Genomic DNA, 6,864 nt, shown 5'->3' with positions numbered 1-6,864 from the left:
TTGTTTGGTGAAGTGAAGCAGAGAATTCACACATTTGTGAAACTAGAAACAGCAAATGTTTGGTATTTGTGCTCGATAAATAAATTCAATTATCGTCAAAATTGTGCGTGGAGTTCTGCATATGATTATCAAAATATCAAGGAGGTTATGTTTTCACCCTCGTCCATTTCTTTGTTGGTTTATTTGTTAGTTTTTAAATTAGGCTCATTTAAGGGGCTGATTTCTCTGACTGTTGGAAATGGAAGTGCAGCTTGTCTTGTGCAATTTGAGGAGACTGTTGGACCTTGGTGGAGGTTTGCAGTCTACTCTAGCTTATTATTGTTATTGATTATTGATTGTTTCAGTGCTATTAAAACACGATCTCTTCAACCCCATGCATCACTAGACAAGAGCCCTGCATTATGTTCAGTGAGTTCGTTTTTTTAAGGGTTTAAAAAAAACTAAATAAATACTGTACCTGAAATATCCGAACCAATGCGAACTCTAATCCTGAGCTTTTGTTCTATCCTTCAAACATCCAATCCTTTGTATTCTGTTCTTCTTTCACCAGAACATCTCGTCCTTTACCTTTATTTGACTCCCTGAGTTCTTTAGTTATTGTTCAGGAGCCTGAAATCACTGTTTTAAGGGATATGTGAAATAACCCAAACACGGAAAGAAACTCTTTCAAAGTCAAGGACAAACACATTTGTCTGTTTGACCTTTATCTGTATTATCCTGCAGCACCGAGCTGATATTCTGAGAAAGTTTAAGTACCAGCAGGTAAAGACTCCTCCTGTCATCGTCCTCTTTCCTCTGAGTTGAGTCTTCGTCGTTGCTTATCAGTTTACCGCTCAGCTTTCACGTCGTCTGGCTCCACCGCAACGGCAACTAATGTCCTCGCTGCACGTAACACGACACTAGGTCGGCTGCGTCCTCCATCATTACAGACAGCATGTACACACCCACACATGGACACAGAGACTGATGGGTGCCTTGCAGTCATACAAACTCCTAACAGGCAGAGAAAAGAAGAAAAAAAAAACTCACAGCCACAAGAACCTGTCTCCTTCACCAAACTAATGAATCCAAAATAAAACTGCAGAGCGAGAACAGGATGTGAAAAAAAAAAGAAACGAGCGATCAGACCATCTGTGGACTTGATCTTCAGATGGAGAAATGTCAGCGTAAGCAGAGGAGGACGTGCGCTCCACAGGGGAGCGGTAGGCAAAGAAAGGGCAGCTAAGCTTGTTTATCCTCGAGGAAAATTAGAAAATGTTCCCGTCTCCTCAGTTTCACAGACCAAAGAAAAAAGCCTCGGACAAACCTGAGTTTCTACATCACTCACACAGCCGCGGCATTTTAACTGTGGGATCACTCATGTGAGTGTAAATCAGTGCAGATACAGGAGTTATATTTAGAGATCGACTCAACTGCACATCCTTTTACGTTTAGTCTGTGATGTCGTATGTGACCTGTGATGCTCCGCTGTGATCTGTGCTGCGGCTGTTTGATCTTCATCTTGCTCCTCATCCTCTCCATGCTGTGAGGAGCCTCTGCACCATCTGCCTGTGTCAGGACTGATTCAGGCCGTTCACAGAGATGCAGCACTGAGAAAAAACAGATGTCAGTCCTGTCAACTAAACATAAATAATTAGATAATTACACAAATACAAATACAAAAAAACAGAGAAGACAAAAAAAGGAAGGATGTGATCTGTGTCAGGAGTTTTTGGGGCATTTTCATCATTTTCCTAGGAAATAAAAACTGGCATATTTAGACGTATGATGTCTTTGAGTGTGTAAAATTTGGTGCAGCTTGACTGAATTCAATTAGAAAGTCGGGCCTTGATGAAAATATGAGTGACATTCTAGTTTAAAAGTAAATTAAAATAAAGACAAAATCAAAAAGTTACAAAACTCCAACTTGTCAAACTTGCTTTCGGCGCCTGTCCAAAACCCAAACACATTCTGTTAATGGAAACAGAAAAATGATAGTGTAGCTGTGTATGTATATATATATATATATATATATATATATATATATATATATATATACGCTGAAAGTAAAATAAATCCATTAATCATCAATATGAATTTGACAGAGTTTAGCTTTTTGCTTCAGCGCATCACTCACTTGTTCCAGTGAGAAATCTGCTCCCCACATTATCTCTGTGATGGACGTACAAGGTCTCGACACAGAGACGCTTTATGACTGAAGCACAAAGTAAAGGGTTGTAACAGGCTTTTAAAAGACAAAGTGAAATCTGACACTGTCTTGACTGAATGAGTGACCACGCTGCAGTTTCTTTTTTTGGACAGTCGCCAGTATTGCCCCGTGGTCTTAAAGGGTCTGGACTTGGTCACATTAAATAACTTGTTCTATTGCCAACAACAGAAACTGCAAAAGAAGAACAGCTGTAATGGGAATCAGGCTGAAATTAAAATACAGTATATGTGAGGACAGACAGTAGAAGGGAGACAAAGGACTGAAACCAGCTGACACTATAGCCAGAATGTAAATACGACACAATTCTGAATATGCCGACATGATGAATTGACATTTAAGGTGCTTTTACAGGAGCATTGCAAAATAGAGAAAAGTCCAAGTGTGAAAAACAGGAAATACAGCAGGTTATTGTCTCCAGGGAAGCGAGTGGGCATGTCAGCGACGTTTCTACCATTTCTCCTGCACTCTAACCGAGCACAGCCCCTGTTGGTGGTTTACAGTAGTTCTACAACTGCTTTCAACCGCACATGATCTGCATCCATATGCAAGACCTTGTTGACAGATACCCGAGTCTCCTTTCCACTTTGTTACCTCCGACTTCTCCGTCCTTCTCTTCCTCGCTGCACTTCTCTGTTCTCTGTGACCCGGCGAAAAAACTCATCCATCTCGAGGGTTTGATCCTGTTCCGCTGTGCCAGGCCTGTCATGCCTGAGGGGGGGGGACTGCCTGTCCTGGACCGTGGGACCGAAGATGAGACTGTTCTCAGCTCAGAGCCATCTGGCTACGCTACATTTCCCAAAAGTATACAGTTTGACTTGCACTTTCCCTCCGGTGCCTTACATCTGTTCTTTGTGTCTTGTGCTTTCATTCTTAACCCTTTCACCCCGTCTGTGACTCCGACACATTCCGTATGAATGTGTTCAAGCACAGTTCTGTACATTGTTTTCCACTTTGCTACGTCTGCCCTGTCTCCTCTCCTGTTTTCTCCTCTCTCTCTCTAGCTCATGCCTGCGAGGCTGTGGAACCTCAGTGAGGTTTAAAAACCATCTGCCATGAATTCCCAAACAGGATATTTTGTTGTTACCAGAACTTTTTCTCTCCTTCTATCCTTCCTGTAACTTCTTGACTACAGAAGAGGTCAAAGGTACATTTCAGATGCTCTTCCCATTAAAAATGAGCAGCGAAATGTCTTTTATTCGTCTCAGTAATAAGATACGGGACAAGTTTTTCTCATGAGCTTAGATTCCCCAAAAGTTAAGTTTGATCGCTCCCTCCTTCTTTCTTTCTGTCTTCCTGACTCTTTTGACCTTTTATTTAACATTGGAGTATAATGGATGGCCGTGTGTCTAGTGTGATGAATGAGGTGCTGAAAAAACAAAGAGCAGGAACGGAGCAGAGACAGATGTTGTCCATTCTGCACGTTCCCCTTAAAGGGATCAAGTTGCATTAATGAGAAAACCCACACATCTGGGTGCTGATGTTATGGTTGACTGTGATTGACAAGGTTATACGAATAAGGGATTAAGGGGTTTGGGAAAGAAGCCATTAAGTTTGCTGAGCTATGTTTTGGACAAATGGTTAGAGCTGGATCCCCTAAATACATCATTTTAAGTTTCTATGTATAAATTAAAGCTTCTTATCTTTTGTATTTCTTTGTCAGGTTAAATATTCAAAACTTAATTAGCAACAATCTATATTTAATGTCCTGCTATTGGACGCCTACACCAACCAGTGCAGTTTCAGTCTCCATCATTTCTTATTCCAGACTCATATGAGGTCACCGCGACCTTTGACCACTCAAATGTAATCAGTTAATCCTTCAGTCCAATTAAAAGTTTGAACCAAATTGAAGAACTTCAAGGCTTTCTTGAGATATCGTGTTCACAAGAAACGTCATGGGCGGATCCGTCCGCCCATCACGTTTCTTGTCAATGGACTGATGGACAACCCAGCATAAAAAAGTTAGCAAAACACCCTCAGTTATAGTTTATACAGATGTGAACTCAGCTCATCAGCTTCTAGTATTGGTAAATCATGGAAAAGTGTGAGGTCACCATTTAGGTCCCTTAAGTTCTGAGAATCTGGTGTTCTTACATATATTGACTCTTCTATTGGTTCAGCAACTAAATCAAATGATGCAAAGAAGAGATTTCAAAGTGCCGAGCGGTGCAAAGTGAATTTTCAACCACCTTCCTGTTCACAGCCTTCCTGTGCTCGGTGATGCTGTTTGAAGTTTTTTTGCTTTACTGATCTGCACAGGATATTCCTGGGCCGCGCACCTGACTCAAGCTGCTTTGCTTATGAATTAAAGTTAGGCAAACTTGACTAAGAGATGAAAAAGTGCACATTCCCGTCGCTCACAGCGTGACGACACACACCATCATTTATAAATGGAGCAGGACGAGGGTTGAGTGCAGCTCATCGCAGACGTAGAGGACAGGTGGACTATTTTAGCCGCCTTCATCCATCATTAAAATACGCCACCGTATAGACGGACATGTCAGAGGATCCGCTGATGGATGGATGCAGACGAGTCCATCACGAACGATACGCTGATACGTCTTAAATTCACCGTAGGCAAAGTCATGTGTCACTGTGATAACAATCACACAGACTTTAGGACATAAGACATATTAGCGTCAGGCAGCCACACAGTGAGGCTCCAGCCGGCCTCCAACTAGAGCTTATTACTAATGGATGTGAAAGCCAGGTCAGGAGATAAGTACAGTGAAGTCGCCAACAGGTGCAGCACAGTCCGTCCTTGTCAGACTCATCTATTAACCATGGAGAGCCTCCCATTATCTACTGTACCCACTTTAATATTTTACTATCCACGCTGCAGTGCTGCAACCTTGTGATGCTCGTGTGCACGTGTGTGTGTGTGTGTGTGTGTGTGTGTGGGATGCATTACCCAGAGGGGATTAAAGCTTTCAGGGAATATACATGTTAATTAACCCGCACTCATCAGTCTCCGCGTCCGGCAGCAGACACAGTCCAAGCTCGGCCTCGGCGTTTTCCACGATTTATTTGGTGCACGGGTACGTTCTGAAGATCCTCTGAATCAGGAGATTTCAAGGGTTTTTCCTGGAAACACACACACACACACACACACACACACACACACACACACACACACACTTAAAGCTGCTGTGGGAGCTGGTGTACAGAAGGGATTTATATGCAGGTGTTTTTATCAGAATGCTCACACTCGGCAGGTTCACACGAGGTTTCAGGACAGATTTTGTGTATAAATCCAGCAGCAGACTCATAACTGATGAGATTTTCTTTATGACTTTGAGTTCAGTTAAAGAACATATAAATAATAGAGTCAACCAAGAGACATGACGGGGTAAAAACAGAGGGCCGGGTGAGGTCGGAGAGGGGACATTGGGATTATTGGGCCGGGGGAAAGATCTGTCTGTTTGTTGGATTAAATATTATGTTGTTTTGGATATTACAGATTCTATCTTTAAGATGAATCGTATTTAATTCTCTGTGTGATCTCTGATTGTAACATGTAGTCCCTTCAAATGGGTTCAGTTATTGATAGCCATGAGTTTAGCTTTGGTGGATTTGGCTGTTTCCATGTCCTTGTCCCTGTTATATAGAACAAATGTAACAAGCAGCATATTCTTACTTTTCTCACAGCCACACACATACACAAACACACACACACAGACATACATATCCACACACATACCCACACGTGACCATACAACACATACAACATTAGACTTCTCCTTCCACCCATCCCCCCCACACACACACACACACACACACACACACACACACAGGCGAGAGGGAGGGAGGGAGGCAGGGACGGACGGTCAGACAGACAGACAGACAGATGCTTGTAATACAAGACCACATGCTGGAATATAAATAGTTTATATTTGGGAAAATAACATGATAAATATTTCACATTAATTCATGTACAGTCTCATGTGTACTGTCGTTGTTTTTTACATTTTAATGTAACCATGATGCTGTTGAGTAACAGAACATAAAACTGAGCATTCTGATGTTGTTTTGACATTTTAAAGTAATTAAAAAGCAACAATTACTCTTGGTTGTAGTTCACAGATCCTGTAAATATATATATCACCTGAATAAACATCAGCAAACATTGATACAGTAACTGAAATTCCCATCAATTCCTAAAAGGCTTCTGTTTGTTGATGTTTACTAAAAAATGATTTAAAGATGTTCGTGAAATATGCAAATATATCTTGCGTGAGTTGGAAGCAACAGTCTCATCCCCTCTGCCTCCTCAGAGAAGACAAATCACCCACTTCCTCTCATGATGTAGCAGTGAGGCGAAAGGTATGTTTACCATAATGAGAATTTGGTTGAGGGATGATCACAATGTCTGTGTGTGTGTATATGTGTGTGTGTATGTGTGCGTATGTCTGTGTGAATTTCTCCGACTGCCCATGAGAGGAACAGGCCACAGGGAGAACAGATATTAAACTGCTGGTTCTATTCCGAGCCTCTGCTGGAGGGAAAACAATATAAAGATACACATCTGGATGTAGTGATAAGAGCATATAGAATACAGAAGTCATACAGTTGCAGTACAGCTGTGATGTGCATGCAGGGCAGAGGCGATAAGATTCACACGGCTCACAATACAGGCGAACAGATGATTGAAACTG

Source organism: Hippoglossus hippoglossus, chromosome 6, assembly GCF_009819705.1.
Source record: "Hippoglossus hippoglossus isolate fHipHip1 chromosome 6, fHipHip1.pri, whole genome shotgun sequence".
NCBI classification, from domain to species: domain Eukaryota; kingdom Metazoa; phylum Chordata; class Actinopteri; order Pleuronectiformes; family Pleuronectidae; genus Hippoglossus; species Hippoglossus hippoglossus.
Note: the sequence above shows the minus strand (reverse complement) of the source record.